The sequence below is a fragment of the Oryctolagus cuniculus genome, chromosome 19 (assembly GCF_964237555.1).
Source record: "Oryctolagus cuniculus chromosome 19, mOryCun1.1, whole genome shotgun sequence".
In the NCBI taxonomy this organism is placed as follows: domain Eukaryota; kingdom Metazoa; phylum Chordata; class Mammalia; order Lagomorpha; family Leporidae; genus Oryctolagus; species Oryctolagus cuniculus.
Window position 1 is genome coordinate 35,417,124 of NC_091450.1, and position 23,887 is coordinate 35,441,010.

Sequence of the window (23,887 nt, forward strand, 5' to 3'; positions counted from 1 at the left end):
CCTTGACATGAGCTCCCTAGGCTATGGAAGCCTTTTGAATCCACAAACTCCATCAGCATTTAGACAAGGCCATAAGCAAAGTGGAAGTCCTCTCTTGCCTTCAGAGAAAAGTACCTCCTTCTTTGATGACCACTTCTTTCCACTGAGCTCTTGCCCACGAAGTTCCTTCTTGTCAGATATTTTTTGCACAGTGTCTGGCTTTTGATGCCTGAAATGCTCTCATGGACTTTTCAGACCAAGAAGACTTAAAGGGCTGATTCTGAGGTCAGAGTGCTACTTAAAGGGATTGTCTATCAGAAGCTATTCAGATTCTGAGTCTGCTGTGTGGACTGCTAATCATGTTGGAACATCCATTCCTTTTTAATTATTACAAGACCCCTAATCCTACCCATATGATCAATTTAACACTTAAGATGATATATTTACCACCCAGTTTAATGGTATTTGAGATCCCATGGCAAGTATTTAAACTGCAAGTAAGTCCGTGGGAAAGTATGCAGAACTATACAGCTTTAGAGTTAGAAACTCCACATGCTTCATAATTACAACTTTAGAAACATGGTGATTCTTCCCACTGTGCCCACCCTCATGCCCATACTCCCACCCCTCTTCCTCCTCCTCTTATTCCTACTCTTACTTTTTACTGAGATCTATTTTCAATTGACTATATACACATATGTTAAACTGTTAAGAGTTTGACAAATAGTATAAAAAAATTCCTCAACAATAAGACAAGGGCTGTTAGAGTCATTGTGTCTCTATACAGATTTCTTTTTAGGTGTTCTATTGTCACAGATCAGGGAGAACTTATGGTAGTTGTCCCTTTGGGACTGGCTTATTTCAGTAAGTATGATTTCCACATTCATTCATTTTGTTACAAATGATCAGATTTCATTTTTATAACCTCAGTGTGGTATTCCAAGGTGTACATATCCCATAATTTCTTTATCCAGTCTTCAGTTGATGGGCATTTGAGTTGCTTCCATGACTTAGCTAGTGTAAACTGAGTTGCAATAAACATGGGGGGGTGCAGATAACTCTCATATGCTGATTTCATTTCCCTTGGGAAAATCCCCAGGAATGGGATGGCTGGGACATATGGTACATCTATATTCAGATTTCTGAGCTATCTCCATACTGTCCTCCACAGTGGTTTTATCAGTTTACATTCTCACCGACAGTGGGTTAGGGTACCTTTATCCTCACATCCTCCCCAGCATTTGTTGATTTCTGTATGGAAGCCATTCTTACTGGGGTGAGGTGAAACCTCATTGTGGTTTTGATTTGCATTTCTCTGGTGGCTAGTGATCCTGAGCCTTTTTTCTGTGTCTGTTGGCCATTTGGATCTCCTCTTTTGAAAAAATGTCTAAGACCTTTGCCCATTTCTTCACTGGGTTGCTTGCTTTGTTGTTGTGGAGTTTCTTGATATTTTTATATATTCTGGTTATTTTTTTTGACAGGCAGAGTGGACAGTGAGAGAGACAGAGAGAAAGGTCTTCCTTTGCCGTTGGTTCACCCTCCAATGGCCGCCGCGGCTGGCGCACTGTGCCCGGCCTACCGCACTGATCCGATGGCAGGAGCCAGGAGCCAGGTGCTTCTCCTGGTCTCCCATGGGGTGCAGGGCCCAAGCACTTGGGCCATCCTCCACTGCACTCCCTGGCCACAGCAGACAGGTAGCCTGGAAGAGGGGCAACCGGGACAGAATCCGGCACCCCAACCGGGACTAGAACCCGGTGTGCCGGCGCCGCTAGGCGGAGGATTAGCTTAGTGAGCCGCGGCGCTGGCCTATATATTCTGGTTATTAAACCTTTATAAGTTGTATAGTTTGCAAATAATTTCTCCCATGCAGTCATTTGCTCTTCAAATAGTTGAATGTTTCTTTTGCACTGCATAACTTCCCAATTGGATATAATCCCATTTGTTAATTTGGCTTTGATTGCTTGTGCCTCTGGGGTCTTTTCCAAGAATGGTTTGCGTGTTCCAAAGTCTTACAGGGTTTCCCCAATGTTCTCTAATAATTTGATGGTATCGGGTCACAGATTTAAGTCCTTAATCTATGTTGAGTGGATGGTTAAGATGTAAGGTAGGGATCCTGCTTCCTACTTCTGAATGTGGAAATCCAATTTTCCTAACACCATTTGTTGAAGAGACTGTCCTTGCTCCAGGGATTGGTTTTAGATCCTAGGTCAAATATAAGTTGGTTGTAGATGCTTGGAATGAATTCTGGCAATTCTACTCTGTTCCATTGGTCTATCCATCTGTTTTTGTACTAGAACCAGCCTATTTTGCTTACAACTGCCTTGTAGTATGTCTTGAAATCTGGTATTGTGATGCCTTCAGCTTGGTTTTTGTTGTATAAGATTGTTTTAGCTATTTGAGGTCTCCAGTGTTTCCATATGAATTTCAGCATCACTTTTTATCCTTGGTATTTGATTGGAACTGCATTGAAATTGTAAATTACCTTTGGAAGAATGGACATTTTGATGTTAATGCTTCGAATCCATGAACATGGCAGATTTTTCCATTTTTTTGGTATCTTCTATTTCTTTAATATTTATAATTCTCATCATAGAGATCCTTGACATCCTTGGTTAAATTTATTCCAAGGTATGATTTTTTGCAGCTATTATGAATGGAATTGATCTTAAAAGTTCTTTCTCAGCCTTGGCTTTGTGTATTCAAAGGCTGTTGATTTTTCTGAATTGACCTTATATCCTGCTACTTTACCTAACTTTTCTATGAGGTCCAATAGTCTTTTAGTGGAGTCTTTAGGATTCTCTATATAGAATCATGTCATGTGCAAATAGGAATAATTTGACTTCCTCCTTCCCATTTTGTATCCCTTTGACTTATTTTTCTTGCATGATGGCTCTGGCTAAAACTTCCAGGAATGTTTTAAATAGAAATGTTGAGAGTGGGCATCCTTGTCTGGTTCCATATCTCAGTGGGAATGGTTCCAACTTTTCCTCATTCAATAGGATGCTGGCTGTGGGTTTGTCATAAAATGCCTTGAATGTATTGAGGAATGTTGATTCTTTACCCAATTTTCTTAGAGTATTCATCATGAAAGGGTGTTGTATTTTATCCAATGGCTTCTCTGCAGCCATTGGATCACATGGTTTTTGTTCTTCAGGTTGGTAATGTGATGTTTGACATTGTTTGCTTTGTGAATGTTGACCTATTCCTGCATACCAGGAATAAATCCCACTTGGTCCAGCTGAATGGTCTTTCTGATGTGTTGTTGGATTCAATTGGCTAACATTTTTTTGAGGATTTTTGTGTCTATGTTCATCAGGGAAATTGGTCTGTAGTTCTCTTTTTCTGTTGCATCTTTTTCAGGTTTATGAATTAAGGTGATGCTGGCTTCATAGAATGAATTCGGGAGGATCCCCCCCCCCTTTCAATAGTTTCTGAATAGCTTGAGAAGGATTGGACCTTCTTCAAATTCCTGTTAGAATTCAGTAAAGCCATCCAGTCGTGGGCTACTCTTTGCTGGAAGGGTCTTTATTACTGATTCAGTTTCTGTCTTGGTAATGATTTCTTAAAGTTGTTTTACTGTGTGGCACTTTGTGTCTCTACTTTTGTTTCTTCTGCTAGTTTTTGATGGATTTAGGTTCTTTTTTGCTTGTTCTTAAATATGTTCAAAGAATTGATTGATTTCAGATATTTGTTTTTTATTGTAGTTGCTTGTAGGTATAAATTTTCTTCTAGGCCCTGATTTTACTTCATCCGTTAGGTGATTGTATTTTGTTTTCATTGAAATTAAAATTCTAAGTGTTTTGCAATCTCTTTTTGACATCTTTGTTAACCTACTGTGTGTATGTGTGTGTGTGCACTTCCATACCTGTGGCAAGCAAGATGTATTTAAGTCAGGATGCTCTTTCCACAGAGATCAGGAGGGGCCTCCAAGAGAGGAGAAAATTCTGGAAATGACAGATGGGTCCTTTAGTACAATTGAGTTGAGGTACAGGATTTCAGGTAACAGATGGTAAGGGCCCAACTCAAGCCTGGAAATGCAGTCCCCTATAGACTGCTCACGATAAAATATAAAAGCTGTCAGAAGTATGCAATAGTAAACTTATATTCTCATGATAAAACTAGAGACCCAGGGGTTCGGTGCCATGGCTCACTCAGTTAATTCTCCGCCTGCAGTGCTGGCATCCATATGGGAGCCAGGTTCTAGTCCTGGTTGCTCCTCTTCCAGTCCAGCTCTCTGCTGTGGCCCGGGAAGGCAGTGGAGGATGGCCCAAGTGCTTGGGCCCCTGCACCCGCATGGGAGACCAGGAGAAGCACCTGGACCCTGGCTTCAGTGTAGCTCCAGCCGTCGTGGCCATTTGAGGGGTGAACCAACAGAAGGAAGACCTTTCTCTCTGTCTCTCTTGCTGTCAAATAAATTAAAAAAAAAACTAGAGACCCAGAATCATGGAATTGGCACTTTTGTCTTGCTAACGGTCTTTTTCTTTTTTTTTTAAACTTTTATTTAGTAAATATAAATTTCCAAAGTACAGTTTATGGATTACAATGGCTTTTTCCCCACCATAACTTCCCTGCCTCCTGCAACCCTCCCATCTCCCACTCCCTCTCCCATTCATTCACATCAAGATTCATTTTTAATTATATACAGAAGATCAACTTAGTATATATTAAGTAAAGATTTCATCAGTTTTGCTAACGGTCTTGTCCATGCTTAAAGGGACATCCTCTTTCCCCATTTCAGTGGGGAACTGACCTAACTGTTCTTTCAAATACCTCCTCACATTACCACCCCCTCCCCACCCAGAAGAATGGACCCTAACTGCAGTTAGGGATACGGGGACTGCTACCATACTGATGGCTTCATGCTAAATGGGGCACCCTTCAGGGACAGCAGTAGGGCATCCTTCTGAGTGCTGATCTAAGGTCTCCACTAGAAGGCAGATTTCTCAGGGTGTCATCTGGAGTACTTCCTAGTGTTTGACTCTGGTTGTTTAGTCCTGGATAAAACAAAGCAGGTAAGGGAATTACTATCTCTCCCCTACTTCATGTTGACATTTTCAAATGGGAGAATTCACATTTGTGAATTCCAGGAATCTACCTAGAAGCATCAAGGTCAAAGACTAAGTGTCAGAGCTGAAGACATGCTCTGATGTGGGATGGGGGTGTGCTCATTGGCATCTTATGGAGATGGGCAGATATGGTTCCCCAATTTTTTTATAATTTGAGTATAAAATATCTCAATTTGGATGTCTTTGAGGTTTATTCTGCCATGGATTTGTTGTGTGTCTTCAAGGTGTAGGCTCAAGCTTTTCCTCCACCTGTAACTTTTCAGATAGTGTTTATGTCATTATTGTTTCTGCTTCTTAAAGTCTCCTTTTCTTATGCAGCTTATCTTGTACAAGACATGGTACATTTGATACAGTTTCACTGCTTTTAAACTCTGTTCTTCATTATTTTTCCTCTGTTCCTTGCACTGGGACATCTCAATTATCTGGCACTTAGGCTCACTATTCTTCATCACACTCAAATCCACTTTTAAGATTTGTTTGATTTTTTTTAACTTTTATTTAATGAATATAAATTTTCAAAGTACAGCTTATGGATTAAAATGGCTTCCCCCCCATATCGTCTCTCCCACCCGCATCCCTCCCCTTTCCCACTCCCTCTCCCCTTCCATTCACATGAGGATTCATTTTTGATTCTCTTTATATACAGAAGATCAGTTTAGCATACATTAAGTAAAGATTTCAACAGTTTGCTCCCACACAAACATAAAGTGAAAAATAATAGATGATTTTTTAAATGATGATGAAATCAGATCAGACCTATTGTCATGTTTAATCCCAGTGAGAGTCAAGTTGGGAATTGATAATTTCTTCTTTTTTTTTTTTTACAGAAGATCAGCTTAGTATACATTAAGTAAAGATTTCAACAGTTTGCACCCCCATAGAAACACAAAGCAAAATATACTGTTTGAGTACTCATTATAGCATTAAGTCCCAATGTACAGCACATTAAGGACAGAGATCCTACATGAGGAGTAAGTGCACAGTGACTCCTGTTGTTGACTTTACAAATTGACACTCCTGTTTATGGCATCAGTAATCTCCCTATGCACCAGTCATGAGTTTCCAAGGCTATGGAAGCCCTCTGAATTCTCCGACTCTTATCTTGTTTAGACAAGGTCATATTCAAAGTGGAGGTTCTCTCCTCCCTTCAGAGAAAGGTACCTCCCTCTTTGATGACCTGTTCTTTCCACTGGGATCTCACTCACAGAGATCTTTCATTTAGGGTTTTTGTTTGTTTGTTTGTTTGTTTTGTTTTGTTTTGTTTTGCCAGAGTGTCTTGGCTTTCCATGTCTGAAATACTCTCATGGGCTTTTCAGCCAGATCGGAATGCCTCTAGGGCTGATTCTGAGGCCAGAGTGCTGTTTAGGACATCCACCATTCTATGAATCTGCTGAGTATCCCGCTTCCCATGTTGGATCACTCTCCCCTTTATTTATTCTACCAGTTAGTATTAGCAGGTACTAGACTTGTTTATGTGCTTCCTTTGACTCTTAGTCCTTTCATTATGATCAATTCTGAACTGAAATTGATCACTTGGACTGGTGAGATGGCATTGGTACATGCCACCTTGATGGGATTCAATGGAGTCCCCTGGTATGTTTCTAACTCTACCATCTGGGGCAAGTCAGCTTGAGCATGTCCCAAATTGTACATCTCTTCCCTCTCTTATTCCTACTCTTATGTTTAACAGGGATCACATTTCAGTTAATTTTCAACACTTAAGAATAACTGTGTATTAATTACAGAATTAAACCGGTCATATTAAGTAGAACAGACAAAAAAAACTACTAAGAGGGATAATGTATTAAGTTGTTCATTAACAATCAGGGCTATGCTGATCAAGTCACCGTTTCCCATAGTGTCCATTTCACTTCAACAGGTTTCCTTTTTGGTGTTCAGTCAGTTGTTTTTTGTTTTCATTTCAGTTCTGCTTTGCAGCTCTAGAATTTATTTGCTTCCTGTTTAAAATTTGTTTCTTTGAAGACATTCTTATTTTGGTCATGTGTGGTTTTCCCAATTTGCTCTAGATCTTTATGATTTGATTATTTTTGTGCAAAATAAAATTGACTTGTTATGACAATAGGTCTGATCTGATTTCATCATTAAAAAAATCATCTATTATTTTTCACTTTATGTTTCTGTGTGGGAGCAAACTGTTGAAATCCTTACTTAATGTATACTAAGCTGATCTTCTGTATATTAAGAGAATTGAAAATGAATCTTGATGTGAATGGAAGGGGAGAGGGAGCGGGAAAGTGGAGGGTTGTGGGTGGGAGGGACGGTATGGGGGGAAGCCATTGTAATCCATAAATCGTACTTTGGAAATTTATATTCATTAAATAAAAGTTTTAAAAAAATTGACTTCTTTTTGTCCTTGTAGAATATTTCTATGTTTTCACTTTCTTGTAAAAGAGACTTGCTTTCGTGTTTCTTTGCATGGCACACAATTTCTTACCCAAGACATATAGCTCTCGTCATCTCTGCCCCAACCCCACCTCAGGTTCATTGTTCCAATTTTTTGTGGGCCTATGTGTTCATTTTCTTTTATCATCTCTTTTTGGAATGTCTGTCTTATGTTTTCTGTGTCTACTGAAGTGTTCAGCTTCTGTTCCTAAAATTCTTTAAGTCAAAGGAAACTGAGGTAAAGAAAATCCTTTTCCAGTCCTGCAGATTGACTCCATGTTGCTCTACTCCTTCAGTGCTTTTCAGCAACTTGTCCTCTGTGCCACACTCAACACCTCCTGTGTGCATCCTGCACATCAGCCAGAGCTGAAATCTTGGGACACTTCTCCCATCTCCTGTGCACACAGCCCACCTCGCAGATGTGATGATGTCCGTGATTACAAGGCATACACAAGAAGTTTAAATGTCCTGCTATCCCAAGTAGCTCCTGACCCGTCCCCTCACTTACCCCTCTTCAGAGTATCTGTGGCTCATCCCATCTGATCTCTGGTCCCTCGGCTTTCTGGGGCCAATGCTGTGCCTTTATGGACTTTCTGCAAATGTCGCCTGAGAAGCTATCACATCCTTGGAAAGGCTTCAAGCTGGGCACACCAGAGGCAAGCAGCCTCCGTGCCACACCTCAGAGACCTTCTCACAGTCCAGTGGAGAAGCGTGGTCTTTGAGACTGATGTCGGCATTGCCCCTTCTGGTCTGAGTAGCTTGTGTCCGGAGTTTGTATTGCTGCCATTAGCACTGCCGCTCACCTGAGAATGGAACATCGGGCAGGGATTTAAACTGCAGCAGCGCTTCCTTAAAGCTGCAGCTTTCTGTATGAATCCCTCCCCTGACTGCTGTAAGGTGGTAAATCCATCCCAGGTTCTGGAAACTTGATTCCTGTGGATTTTCTAGGTTTTGTTGCTGCGGGGGCACAATGGAGCACTAGATCTCCCTGCTTGGGAATTTTTAGTGATGTTACCATGAATGTACTTTTGATTATGAAAATGGGTCTAACATGTGTGGCTGAGGTCATTCAGATGAGTGCAATCTGATGTCTGTTTTCACCCAAAGACTCCTTAACCCCTAGAAATGCACAGGCACACATTTCAACTGTGCTCCTGTTCTGCGAGACAAAGCATCTCCCTGTGCTCTACTTTGATTTGTTCTTTGTCTTCTTAGGTGAGTTTGCTTTATCTACCCACCAAGCTTGTGCATTCAGGGTACACTGCCGTTTCTTTAATCTTTACAAAACCACACTGCCTGACACCTTAGCATAATTCAGATCCTCAAGATTTCTGTGGAAATTAACCAGAAATGCCAATGTAAGTAGAAACAACAGAATGCAGAAGTCTCCATGTTTGCATCTGTTGAATCTATTTAACCATCCATTCATCCCTCTATGTATCTGGCATTTGCCTGTATTGGCAAAGAAAGATGCATTATACAGCTACTGACACTCCTGAGCCATTTGGGGAGGATCCCAGGGACCAACATGTCCTTGTCCCCATCTGGAGACCCAGGAGAGCCATTCATTCAATTCTAGGACACTATCAGAGTATTAGTCAATTAGTCAATTACCTAAGGCACTAAGGTAGGAGGGTCCGCTCCTGCTCACGGACTGAGTAGCCCTTTTGCTCTACTCAAACCTCACCAGGAAGGGCGATTTCCCTGACAAAGTCTACAGATGTTAAACCTAGCCAGAAGTACCCACACAGAAACATCAAATTTATGCCTGGCCAAATGTGTGGGCACTTGGTGGCCCCGTCCAGTCATTACATAAAATCACCTTTCATACTAGGATCAAACATGAAATGAAACACCAGGAGTAAGGCAGGCCTTTGCATTCACAGCCATAACAGTTGATATGCATAGGCAGACAGGAGGAGGAAGGGCTGGAGGGGAGAAGGGGTGAAAAAGACAGGCAAGGGGAGGGGCTCACTGGAGGACAGGAAGATGGAGAGTTTGGAAACACCAGGAATCAGAAGACAAGACAGGGGCTAGCGCTATGCTGCAGAGGCTTAATGCCCTGGCCTGAAGGGCCAGCATCCCTATGGGCACTGGTTCAAGACCCGCCTGCTCCACTTCTGATCCAGCTCTCTGCTATGGCCTGGGAAAGCAGAGGAAGATGGCCCAAGTCCTGGAGGAAGCTCCTGGATTCAGGATCAGCACAGCTCCAGCCGTTGCGGCCAATTGCAGATGGAAGACCTGTGTGTGTGTGTGTGTGTGTGTAAAACTCTGACTTTCAAATAAATAAATCTTCAAAAAAAAAGCACAACAATGTCATAAGGATGAACAGCACTGTGGCATAGCAGGTAAAGCCGCCACCTGCAGTGCCGGCATCCCATATGGGTGCCAGTTCAAGACCTGGCTGCTCCACTTCCGATCCAGCTCTCTGCTAAGGCCTGGGAAAGCAGTAGAAGCTGGCCCAAGTCCTTGGGCCCCTACACCTGCATGGGAGACTCAGAAGAAGCTCCTGACTCCTGGCTTCAGATCAGCACAGTTCTGGCCATTATGGCCAACTGGGGAGTGAACCAGCAGATGGAAGACTGACATCTCCCTCTCTGTCTCTGTCTGTCTCTGCCTCTCTCTCTGCCTCTCTCTCTCTGCCTCTCTCTGCCTCTCCTTCTCTGTGTAACTCTTCCAAATACATAAAAAAAGGCATCAGCAGAAAGAGTAAAACTTCAGACTAAGCACAGCCCCCTGAAGCGGAGCCCTGAGCTCTAGCTCAGTCCCTCACCCTCACCCCATTGTGACCAGCACTGCAACCAGGGCCAAGTTTCCTGAACTCAGGAAGCAGCTCTGCTAGCTGCTAGATGTGCAGCCTTCTCCAAACAACCCTCTCATGTGGGCAAAATGTATGCTTTCACAGGCATCACCTCAGTTCCCACAGCAAGGAAACTGCAGTCCCTGCCTTCTCTCATCCCTGGGGGTCTTTGAAGCTCAGGACAGCCCAGGAAACCACAGGCACATAATGAAGGCAAGACCACGCATGTTTGCCTCTCGGGGAACACACACACACACCACGGGCAGCCCTCCATTGGCTGAAAGATGATTCCTAAAGCTTGGTCTGTGTGAGAAACAGCCTCACTCATTCACTCAAGCGATGGACTCGACTCAGTGAGTGCAAGAAGAGCGAGACCCAACTTCCGATCTTGCAACGCTTTGTGCCAGCACACTGGGAGCAGGTTCCAGAAAGCTATTTATTTCCTAGCAAGCAGATCCCTCCCCCAGTTCCTCATTGGCTGAGTAACAACAGCGTGACAATCTTCCTGGCATTTGCTTCAGCTGTTTGGCCACAACCTTCCTGGGTCCCTAAAAACTCAGGTGCACGGAATCTACCATTCTTACTTTGAAAATGCACCAAGTGTTTACTTCTCACAGGGAGGAATAGTGAAGAGGAGTTCTTGGGCAAGGCACCTTTGTGCAGAGCAGTATGTGTGAGGGGTGAACAAGGGCTTGTCTAGGAGAAGATATACTATATTGGCTAACACAAATCTGCACTCATGTAGAAAACTCACACTCTCATCTGAGGGAAATCATCTCCCACTCCTGAATATGGCCCGGAAAGGGTCTATTGTAAACTGCCTGCATGTCTGTATCCTCCGGCAAATTACAAATTCCCAAACACACCCCCCGGCAGTCTTAGCCTAGTACTTCTCCTAGTGGTGGCACGGATTCCAAGAAGTAGCTTGGGGGTTTTGCCTCCACATGCTTGAAACAATGGGATTCAGACTCATCTCTGTGCCTTGGTTGTCAGCTTCTAAGCAGATGTGTTTCCAGCTCCCATTCCATGACAAGCAAAGTCCCGTATCATCCACGCCCACCCACACTCCAACACTGGAGCCCACAAAGAACTGTGGGCTGTGTTTTGGGCCCTTGTGAGACTTGTTGTCTCCCACAGTGCACATCAGGAGGAAGCTGAAATCAGGACTGGACCAGATGTAAACCCAGGAAATCCTATGTGGGATGTAGACACCAAGAGGTGACTTATTGCTGCCCCAGGAATCCACCTTTTACTCCTACAACACTTAAGAGGGAATTACATAAAATTAATTATACACAGGCAAGTTTGTGCACACAAGGCATGACTATCTTATCAATAACAAGAAAAGCAGTATTGGACCAAGGCACACAGGAGCAGAATTTGTGTATGCTATTGTAGGTGGCATTGACTCAGACTAAGGGGCTATATATTTAGGATGCTGTATGTGATCTCAGTATCAACATATTTTTGATAATCTTTCAGAGATTTATTTTTATTTATTTGAAAGGCAGAGTTACAGGGAGATAGGGGGAGAGAGGCAGATCTTCTATCCACTGGTTCACTACCCAAATGGCCTCATGGCTGAAGCTGACCATGACCAAAGTCAAGAGCCAGGAGCCAGGAGCTTCTTCCAGATCTCACATGGCTGCAGGGGCCCAAACACTTGTGCCATCCTCCACTAATTTCCCAGGTGCATTAGCAAGGAGCTGGACTGGAAGTGGAGCAGCCAGGACTTGAACTGGTGCCCATATGGGATGCTGGCATCACAGGCAGCAGCATTACCTGCTACATCACAAACACCAGCCCCTAGATAATTTTTGTGTACATGGGGGACAAGTTCAAGGGCATTTAACTAGCTGTGAGCCAAAGCCACACCAAGGGTGCTCGAGGCTGCCCAGGACGCCACACGGCCCCTCAGGGCTCAGGCTGCGAGCGCCTCCAGGCAGCAGTGGAGGTCAGGGCACATGAGAACGAACTTTGAAAAATGGATTTGAGGGCACAGTACCATGGTGTAGCAAGTTAAGCCTCTGCCTGCAGCACCGGCATCCCATATGGGTGCCAGTTCAAATCCCAGCTGCTGCACTTTTGATCCAGCTCCCTGCTGATGCACCTGGGAAAGTAGCAGAGGATGGCCTAAGAAATGGAAATGCAACAAACACAACAATGCACCTCAAGGACCGCAAAAAGCAAGAAAATCCCAGAGTTAGAAGACAGAAATATCAGAACTGAAACATGAAATAAAATTTTTTTAAAAAGATGAATTGCAGGCGTGCACCTTCCGGATAGGTTAATGCCAGAGAGACCTCGGAGACACCAGACGCGTTTATCGGCTTTTCGGCTTCCACTTTATTTTTTAGCAGACTCGGGTTACATGTCACGAACGCCCACTGTCTTCACCTCCTCCAACCCTCTTATATATCCCCCTCCCACCGTCCACCTGTTTATATATGATTCACGGAAAACATGTTACCAAATCAGCAAGAAACAAAACTTAGTAAATGTGGGAAACATGCAATAACAGGATGCTTAAAGTCAAAACAGGATCTTGCGGTTAGCAACGGGCAGGGTGGAAAAAGCCCAGCACGAAACTTCTTGTGCTTGTACATGTCGGGAGGGGCACAGCTGGCCAGGCTGTCCCATTCCCCGACATCTCCCCCTTATTTCTTTGCAAAATGGAGTGGTACTGTGCCTGTCTTAGGTGACCAACAGCATCTATCGGGCTTACCCGTCATTGGCACATGAACATGAGGTATGGAGGGAGCGTTCATGCCCTGTCTTAGGTTGCCTTGAAGACCTCTCAGAACTTACCTGTCTTTGACTACCGGTCCAGCAGATTCAGCCACACCTGAATCTGTCCATTTTGCATGGGGTACTGGTTATTGAATGTTAGCATGGCTTATTTAACCACCATTTGTGTATTATGCTGACGCCTGAACAGCCCTTGCAAGATCCGAACAATAATTGATCCTGTTATAAGCACAAGAGCCAGCCCTATAATAGCAGCCCATTGTTCAATTGGATTCCAACTACCATTTAACATGCTACCCAAAAGATGGGACTGATTAGCGGCAAATGAAAAGTGGTTGTAGGGGTAGGCGGTAACACAAACTGCAGTAGATCGAATAACACAGGGTATGCCAGCCAGGCCTGATCTTGCAATAAATCCGTTCATTGAGTTAACAGCTGAATAGCAGTATATCATCAAGTGCCTGGGTGGTAGATCTTGTGATGCTATCAAGTGTGGACAGTGTGGAGGTTTCGCTCACGGCCATGCCAATAGCGGCTACACCAGCTGATAACGCCGCAATTACTGCAACGACGACCGTGGTGACTCCGAAGTCTCTCCTGTGTCGAACAGCCATTGAGAAGTCCTTCCCAGACACCGCAACTGGTACAGGAACCCAAATGGGAATCCGCACAACCACCAGTGTTTCCACTTCATTTAATTTTCCTTTAACACATGAGGAAGTAACTCCTGTAGTGCAAGTATTATTAGTAGCATTACAGCAATACCAAAAGAAGGGAGGCTGAAGGCAAACAGGGGATGATACATGGGTTTCGTTGGGTGATGAAAAGGCAAATCAAGAAGGTGCAAAGAAATTAACATTAAGGAGCAACAGGGAATCGATCAGAGGTGGACAGGCATCTTGAGAATTGGGGGTGCCTGAGGAGTGCAAGAAGGAAGTGGATTGGTAGGAGGGTAAGGAGCAAATGGTCTGTGACACTCCTGGCACCTGAGAGGTAGCGACTCAGATCGAAAGGCTATAAGTTCCCCTGTAATATTGGCTGTGTAAGAACTACCTGACTCATTCCAGTTGATAACATCTCCCATGGAATAAGTGGCCAAATTAATACATGGCATAGGAAAGCCGGTATAATTATAACCACAAAGATCTGCACCAAACTTAGGCTTATGGAAGCATAGCGCTCCCGAAAGGTGGATGGGTAAGTTAACCTGGCCCTGATGGGAAGAATTGACAAGACTGTTGTAAGGCACTCCGAATCTTTCACCTATGGTAGAGTTATGCAAATACACAACTGGCAGAAGGTTAGAAGAATTAGAAACAGGTAGAAGGAGAGGTAGGGCTCTCAAGAGACCCCAATACTCATCCAGCTTGGCCATCGTCAGTGACAGTTGCATCATTATTAGGAGTAGGATCACGATCATTTTGCCACTCTATTGTTCTTGTCCGTCTTTCTGGAGTCCAGATTGGATTTTTTTCTTCCTGTGGGAGAAAACAAACAGCACCTCATACCCTTCTTATTAATGGGTATGGGCCTTTCCATTTGTTATCTTGTGGGTCTTTCCACATAATCATTTTTCTAACGGGTGGCTGAGCTTCTGTCGGTTCATGGGGTTTATTACTATTGGGGGTCTGTTCTGAGATTACATAACGTTCTGCCGGGGTGAGACCATCAGTTTTTTTATTTAAAAAATTTATGGTAAGTAAGGCAAGGTTGAGAATGTCTTTAGGGGAACGGGATAGTGCCCCTATTCCCCCTTTTTGTTTTAATACAAAATTTTTCAGATACAGATTAGTGCGTTCCACAACAGCTTGTCCAGTAGGGTTATATGGGATGCCGGTTAAATGAGAAATATGAAAAGTTGCTAAAAACTCAGCAAAAGCCTTAGAAGTATAAGCAGGTCCATTATCAGTTTTTATTATATTAGGAATTCCCCATGAAGCAAAACATTGTAACATATGTTGCATTACAAGGGAGGCGGACTATTTGGCAGCGGCAGTAGCCATAACTACTCCTGAGTAAGTATCCACCGTAACATGGACACAGGATAGCTTGCCAAAGGCAGGGGTATGCGTTACATCCATTTGCCAAATGTGACATGGATAAAGGCCCCGGGGATTAGCTCCAGTGGGCATAGTAACAGGCTGATGAAGAACACATTTTTCACAATTTTGGACAATAGATTTAACTTTACGAATAGGGATATTAAACCTCATACTTAAGGTCTTACTATTAACATGCCAAAGTTTGTGATATTCCGTTGCCTATTCCATGGCAGTGCAAGCTAAAAGGAAGCGGGAATGTTGATCAGCAAGGGCGTTTCCTGCGGTGAGAGGACCTGGCAGAGAGGTATGTGCTCTAATATGGGTGATAAAAATGGGATCTGATCTCCTAAATAAAGCGTGCTGAACAAGCTCAAAATAAGGAAACACTGTAGAACTTTTGGATATTAACGAAGGGGAGCCTAGCCTCTTAATAGCATTAACAACATATAAGCTATCAGAAACGATATTAAGAGGACCCTCAACCATATTTAATAACTTAGCCACTACAGCTAGCTCTGCATGTTGAGGTGAGGGAGACGCAGTAACTGCATGATGCACCTGACCTTGTAAAATAGCCACCCCAGTACCTCCTTTTGCTCCATCAGTAAAAGCTATGGGTGCTTTGGGAATGGGATTAGAATAAACTCTTTTAAAATAGTGTAAGGGTACCATGTCGCAAAATCTAATAAAGGATGATGGGGATAATGGTTATCTACACTTATGTCAAGGGTGATGGTGATGTGGGACCATTGCCAAGTTTCCTTAGCCCACTCCTGAATGACTACAGACTCTAATGGAAGAATGCAGGACTGTGGTCTTCTCCCTGCAATTTCTATGACTTGGTGGATGGCTTGTAAAACTAAATTTCCCATAGCCTCCGCATAGGAGGTAATAGATCTGGGCATATGGTTATGTGGTTATACAGACAACAACGGTCCTTCTTGCCAGAGTAAAGCATAGGGATAATGACTTTGTATGAACACCAAAATACTTAAGGGCATAGTGGGGTCACACCACTGCATAGCGGTGCTCTTAAGGTGCTGTTCAAAAATTTTTAATACTGGTTTTGCCTCCTTTGTAAGTTGTCTGGGTGAATTTAGGCATGCATCACCTTCCAGAAGTCAGAACAAAGGGTGCATTTCTTCAGTAGTCATTTTACAATAAGGCCGAATCCAGTTTAAATTTCCACACAATTTCTGTAAGTCATTTAAGGTTTTAACATGATGAGTGGAGATATTAAAATCAAGAGGCTTTACTGTGGTAGGGGTAATCCGTAGTCCTAAATATTTTTTTTTCTTTTTTTTTTATCTTTTATTTAATGAATATAAATTTCCAAAGTACGACTCATGGGTTACAATGGCTTCCCCCCCATACCGTCCCTCCCACCAACAACCCTCCCCTTTCCCACTCCCTCTCCCCTTCCATTCACATCAAGATTCATTTTCAATTATCTTAATATACAGAGGATCAGCTTAGTATACCTTAAGTAAGGATTTCAACAGTTTGCTCCCACACAGAAATGTAAAGTGAAAAATAATAGATGATTTTTTTTAAATGATGATGAAATCAGATCAGACCTATTGTCATGTTTAATCCCAGTGAGAGTCAAGTTGGGAATTGATAATTTCTTTTTTTTTTTTTACAGACGATCAGTTTAGTGTACATTAAGTAAAGATTTCAATCGTTTGCACCCCCATAGAAACACAAAGTGAAATATACTGTTTGAGTACTCGTTATAGCATTAAGCCTCAGTGTACAGCACATTAAGGACAGAGATCCTACATGAGGAGTAAGTGCACAGTGACTCCTGTTGTTGACTTTACCAATTGACACTCCTGTTTATGGCATCAGTAATCTCCCTATGCACCAGTCATGAGTTTCCAAGGCTATGGAAGCCCCTTGAGTTCTCCGACTCTTATCTTGTTTAGACACGGTCATAGTCAAAGTGGAGGTTCTCTCCTCCCTTCAGAGAAAGGCACCTCCCTCTTTGAAGACCTGTTCTTTCCACTGGGATCTCACTCACAGAGATCTTTTTGCCAGAGTGTCTTGGCTTTCCATGCCTGAAATACTCTCATGGGCTTTTCAGCCAGATCCGAGTGCCTTTAGGGCTGATTCTGAGGCCAGAGTGCTATTTAGGACATCCGCCATTCTATGAGTCTGCTGAGTATCGCACTTCCCATGTTGGATCACTCTCCCCTTTATTTATTCTATCGGTTAGTGTTAGCAGATACTAGGTAGTCCTAAATATTGTACTGCAAGAACTCGTTGAATCTTTTCAGGGGATAAGATAAGATTATAATTGTTAAGGCCGGCGCTGCGGCTCACTAGGCTAATCCTCCGCCTAGCGGCACCGGCACACCGGGTTCTAGTCCCGGTTGGGGCGCCGGATTCTGTCCCGGTTGCCCCTCTTCCAGGCCAGCCCTCTGCTGTGGCCAGGGAGTGCAGTGGAGGATGGCCCAGGTGCTTGGGCCCTGCACCCCATGGGAGACCAGGAAAAAAAGCACCTGGCTCCTGGCTCCTGCCATCGGATCAGCACCGTGCGCTGGCCGCAGCGCGCTGGCCGCGGCGGCCATTGGAGGGTGAACCAACGGCAAAGGAAGACCTTTCTCTCTGTCTCTCTCTCTCACTGTCCACTCTGCCTGTCAAAAAAAAAGATTATAATTGTTTAGGGATTTCTCTAATGCAAAGAAGGCTTTATCTAATTCTTCCTGGTTGAGAGCAGCCAATAGAATATCACCCATGTAGTGTACTATTATCATTTGTGGAAATAATTTTCTTACAGGTGCAATAGCCTTAGCAACATATATTTTTTTTTTATCTTTTATTTAATGAATATAAATTTCCAAAGTACGACTCATGTGTTACAATGGCTTCCCCCCCCATACCGTCCCTCCCACCCACAACCCTCCCCTTTCCCACTCCCTCTTCCCTTCCATTCACATCAAGATTCATTTTCAATTATCTTAATATACAGAGGATCAGCTTAGTATACCTTAAGTAAGGATTTCAACAGTTTGCTCCCACACAGAAACATAAAGTGAAAAATAATAGATGATTTTTTTTTAAATGATGATGAAATCAGATCAGACCTATTGTCATGTTTAATCCCAGTGAGAGTCAAGTTGGGAATTGATAATTTCTTTTTTTTTTTTTTTTTTTTACAGAAGATCAGTTTAGTGTACATTAAGTAAAGATTTCAGTCGTTTGCACCCCCATAGAAACACAAAGTGAAATATACTGTTTGAGTACTCGTTATAGCATTAAGCCTCAGTGTACAGCACGTTAAGGACAGAGATCCTACATGAGGAGTAAGTGCACAGTGACTCCTGTTGTTGACTTTACCAATTGACACTCCTGTTTATGGCATCAGTAATCTCCCTATGCACCAGTTATGAGTTTCCAAGGCTATGGAAGCCCCTTGAGTTCTCCGACTCTTATCTTGTTTAGACACGGTCATAGTCAAAGTGGAGGTTCTCTCCTCCCTTCAGAGAAAGGCACCTCCCTCTTTGAAGACCTGTTCTTTCCACTGGGATCTCACTCACAGAGATCTTTTTGCCAGAGTGTCTTGGCTTTCCATGCCTGAAATACTCTCATGGGCTTTTCAGCCAGATCCGAGTGCCTTTAGGGCTGATTCTGAGGCCAGAGTGCTATTTAGGACATCCGCCATTCTATGAGTCTGCTGAGTATCTCACTTCCCATGTTGGACCACTCTCCCCTTTATTTATTCTATCGGTTAGTGTTAGCAGGTACTAGACTTGTTTATGTGCTCCCTTTGACTCTTAGTCCTTTCATTATGATCAATTGTGAACTGAAATTGATCACTTGGAATAGTGAGATGGCATTGGTACATGCCACCTTGATGGGATTGAACTGGAATCCCCTGGTATGTTTCCAACTCTACCAATTGGGGCAAGTCATGCTCGGGCTGACTTGCCCCAATTGGTAGCAACATATATTTGACATAATGTGGGACTATTAGTCATTCCTTGTGGCAATACTGTCCATTCAAAATGAGCATTGGGTCCTATATGATTTATAGAGGGAATTGTAAAGGCAAAACGTTGTCTATCTTCCTTGGTTAGGGGGATAGAGAAAAAACAATCCTTTATATCAACTACTATTAGTTTCCATTCTCTAGGTAGCATGGTTAAAACGGGGAGGCCAGGTTGGGTGGCCCCCATAGGTTGCATTTATTTATAGCTCTTAAATCATGAAGTAGGTGATATTTACCTGATTTCTTTTTAATCACAAAGATAGGACTATTCCAAGGAGAAGTAGATGGCTGAAGATGTCCTGCCCCTAATTGTTCCTCTACTAAGGTTTTTACAGCAGCCAATTTTTCTTCTGTAAGGGGCCACTGCGAAATCCACACTGGCTTAGAGGAGAGCCAAGTTACAGGGATTGGCTGCGGTGCGGTGGCCCCTCCTGGAAACCCAGTCCATGCCTGTCCTTTTCTCCTTTTGGACTAATGGGCGTTGTAATACCCTGTTCCCTAGCTCCCAGGCCTCCACCTTTATATCCCATTCGTGTCATGATGTTCCACGCAGCCTGTGATCCTTGTTGTTTTCCCTTTTCATTAGTCAAGGTAAGTCTTAGTTCCTGTAGGACGTCTCGTCCCCAAAGGGTAACTGGTAGCTTACAGATATATGGTTGGAACTGTCCAGAATGGCCTTCATTGTCGGTCCAAGTGAGGATGCTGGCACTCCTAGGTGGAGCATGGGTAGTACCCAACCCTACCAGTGTATTCTCTGACTCTTGTGTTGGCCAGGAGGGAGGCCAGTCATCTGCGTCTATAATACTTACATCAGCCCCAGTATCTAACAAGCCTTGTATTGTTTTTCCCTGAATGACAAGAGGCCAAAGTGGTCTGTTTTCCAATGATAAGGAGAGTGCTGCAAAATTACTTCCTTGTTTAGCTCTCTGATCTCTAATTTTTTCCCAGCATAGTAATTGTGCTAGGGGTCTGTCATTATCTACGATAGCTGCACCTAAGGTGGCTTGAACGATAACTTTAGGTTTGCATGTGGGGAGTTACTATTGCTGGCTGAATTTGGAGTCTGTGCTGAAAATTGGTGGCTCATCCAATCACTAGTCCGAAGCCAGTATTGGGAAGAGAATTTTTAGTAGGGACTACATCAATGATTTGAGGACCCATAGCTGGAGTTAATATTTGAGATTCTGTTGGCCGCAATTCGAAACAGCTTACTATTCCTGATCCCCCTTTTTTGATTGCTGGCGCACCCAATTTTGCTTCGGGCCCCGGTGTGCTGTGGCCCCTCTCCCATTTTTTGACTCTTGGGGAATAGGGTTTCCTGCTCTATCAGTCTTAGAATAACAATCACTGGCCCAATGATTACCTTTCCCACATTTAGGGCATAATCCTGGCTGTCGTTTGTTGGGTTTATGTTGTCTACATTCCTTTTTTACATGTCTGGGTTGGCCGCAAGCGAAACATTTGTGGTCACTCGCTCTATTGGCCTTAGCCATTGCCATAGCAGCATGAGCCCCAGAGGCAACATCATCCATGACATCTCTGCAAATTTTCATAAAGGTAGGGATGTCCTTATGTTGCCAAGGCCTTAGCATGGAGCAACATGTCTTATTAGCATTTTCATATGCAGTCGTCTCAGCAAGGGTGAGGCCTCTTCAGGAGACTCAAACAGATTGCCCGCAGCTTCATAAAGGCGGTTAATAAAATCTGCATAAGGCTCGGTCGGTCCTTGTATTATCTTAGTAAGACTGTGTTTAACTTCCCCTTTTTTTGGCACTACCTTCCAGGCCCTCAAGGCTGTATCTCTTATTTGTTGTAATACCTCCCGGGGACACCAAGCTTGCACCACTTCTGCATGGAATGCTCCCTCTCCATTTAACATGTCCTCATTCCAGGCAGGTTGCCCATCAGCTCGGTTTTGTGCCGCCTGAGTACAAGCTAGTTCCCTACAAGCGGCTGACCATAAGAGATAATCTCCCCCTGAAAGGACTGCCTTGCAGACATTTCTCCAATCTTCAGGGACTAGGCCCTGAGTGCCTAAAGTTCCTAGGATAGCTTTGGTGAAGTTAGCATGTGGCCCGTAGAGAGTCACTGCCTTTTGCAGCTCCTTTAATGCTGTAAAGTTGACCAGAGTCCACCCGCGATTTCCTTGGCAGTCTTCGGTCACTGGAAAGATCTGATGGGGGTTAAAGAACTCTGCCCAATTTGGTTTCAGGCGCTGCGGTGGATGGGGAGTTGAATCCCCAGTATTTATAAGAAAAGCGGCTTCATCGTCATTACGAGCACTTTCGTTTTCAAGTATTTGCCTTCTAGTCTGTTTCTCTGGCCCAGACTCTAAAACTATGGGCCTCATCTCACTTGAAGCATTGCCGGCAAAACAGCAACAGCACATAGGATGAGGGGGCGGTTCATAAGGAGTGGAGGGCATTAAGGGCAACTCCGGGTAAAGTGGAGGCAATTCCAGCGTCTGCGGATGTTTCGCTTTTGGTCAGGCTCCTCCGCTTGCTTCCATCCTTTGTTCCTCTATATTGTCTCCTTTTTCGCTACTATGATGGGAGTCTTCGCTGAGCTCCTCCAGCGTTTCGCAATTCACGTCCCACCCGTCTCCACCGAACCTGTGATAAATCTCCTTCTTCAACAAACCAAGGACAAGTTTTATATAGTATCCTAGTAAAATTGCACACACCTACACTCATTATGGGTGTCCCCGTTGCCTTTAAAAGGCGGCTAATCAATAGGTGCATTTTCGTGGTGGACTGTGTGTTCCCCATTGTACCGCGGTATTCCTAGGCTTTTTCCCCTAGACTCCCGTCTATAGACTTTTTTTTTTTTTTTACCTTCTTTCCGCATCGCAGCGATCTGAGTCACGGCACCAGTTGCAGGCATGCACCTTCCGGATAGGTTAACGCCGGCAAGACCACGGAGACACCAGACGTGTTTATCGGCTTTTCAGCTTCCACTTTATTTTTTAGCAGACTCAGGTTACATGTCACAAACGCCCGCTGTCTTCGCCTCCTCCAACCCTCTTATATATCCCCCTCCCACCATCCACCTGTTTATATGATTCACGGAAAACATGTTACCAAATCAGCAAGAAACAAAACTTAGTAAATGTGGGAAACATGCAATAACAGGATGCTTAAAGTCAAAACAGGATCTTGCGGTTAGCAATGGGCAGGGTGGAAAAAGCCCAGCACTAAACTTCTTGTGCTTGTACATGTCAGGAGGGGCACAGCTGGCCAGGCTGTCCCATTCCCCAACAATGAGTGGATCAGGTTTTTTGAAAAGGTGAACAAAATTTGTATTTTTTATTTTTTGAGGTCTGAAACACAATCCTATTTATTAGTTGTTATTAAACCTTAGTTTTGACTGGACTCAGATTTAGCAGTAGACGCTCTCAGAGAAGACAGCCCACATCTCCCGGCAATCCATTCCTGGCATTTTTCTTTGGCCTCCTCCATTCTCTTGGCTGAGAGTTTAGCATATTCTGCAGCCTCCTCCTTGTTCTCCTTAGTACAGTTTCTTCAGAGCAATTCGCCGGCGTCTGTGTCGCAGGACACGTGGAGTAACTAGACGCTGAATCTTGGGTGCTTTGGTCCTAGGTTTCTTACCCTGTTTAAGGGCTTTTCTTACAACATACTGGCATACATCATCTTCTTTAGAGAAACTGAAAAGCTTACAAATTCTGCTGGCTCTTTTAGGACCCAGGCAACAAGGCACCGTGGTATCTGTCAATCCAGGAATCTCTCTCTCTCTCTCTCTTTTTTTTTTTTACAATGACCAAGTTGAGAACACTCAAATTGGCATCAACAATGCAGCCCCGAACTGATTTGAGCTTTCTTTCTCCAGTTCTCCTTGGTCAGTAACAGGAATGCCCCTTATTCAGCAGAAGGCAGACCCGCCCATGGGTCAAGACACCTTGCTTCATGGGAAAACCTTGTTTGTCATTCCCACCACTGATCCGGACCACATAACCCTTCCATTCTTCACCCAGAGCGTCGGCAGCAACTTCTGTGGCCATACGCTTCTCACAGAAAGTACGAAGTTTACGTTCATTGTGCACTTGGATGAGTTTCTGGCAGCCAGTGGCTGGGAAGGAGGTATTCAGCTTCATTTTGAAGCAGCTGGCCGCTTCGGAGGCTAAATTTTATTTAAGGTATACAAGTTTCATGTATTGCCTATATACAGATCTAGGAACATAGTGATATTCCCCATCCTTCCCTCCCTCCCACCCACGCTCCAACCCTTCTTCCTCCTCCCTCTCCTATTTCCATTAATTTTTACAAAAATCTATTTTTAGTTTACTTTATACTCCTAAGGGTAACTCTACACTAAGAGTTCAGGTAGTATGAAGGAAAAAATACTGTTGTGGGGGCTGGTGCTGTGGCACAGCAGGTTAAAGCCCCAGTCTGCATGGCGGGCATCCCGTAAGGGTGCAGCTTCAAGTCCTAGCTGCTCCACTTCTGACCCGGCTATCTGCTGTGGCCTGGGAAGGCAGTGGAAGATGGCCCAAATCCTTGGGCCCCTTTACCCACATGGGAGACCTGGAAGAGGCTCCTGCTTTGGATCAGCACTGCTTCAGCCATTATGGCCAATTGGGGAGTGAACCAGCAGATAGAAGACCTCTCTCTGCCTCTGTTAGGGTCATTTCTGGGCCAGGGGCATCTTCAGGTGAAGTCATTTTCAGGAAAGGGCATCTGGGTGAGGGTCATTGCTGGCAGGGGCTTCCAGGCAAGGGCATCTTCGGGCAAGGGTCACTTCTGGGCCAGGGTCATCTTCAGGTGAGGTCAATTTCAGGGATGGCATCTGGGTGAGGAGTGCATCTGGGTGAGGGGCATTGCTGGGTGGAGGCACCAAG

The 23,887-nt window shown here is 44.0% G+C and overlaps 1 protein-coding gene and 1 pseudogene across 1 annotated transcript in view; both read right to left on the reverse strand.

Moving 5' to 3' along the window:
* Window positions 1–23,887, reverse strand: part of LOC103347431 (translation initiation factor IF-2) — a 779,171-nt gene that overhangs the window by 239,582 nt on the left and 515,702 nt on the right. The window lies entirely within an intron of this gene.
* Window positions 17,967–23,235, reverse strand: LOC127489340 (small ribosomal subunit protein eS6-like; annotated as a pseudogene).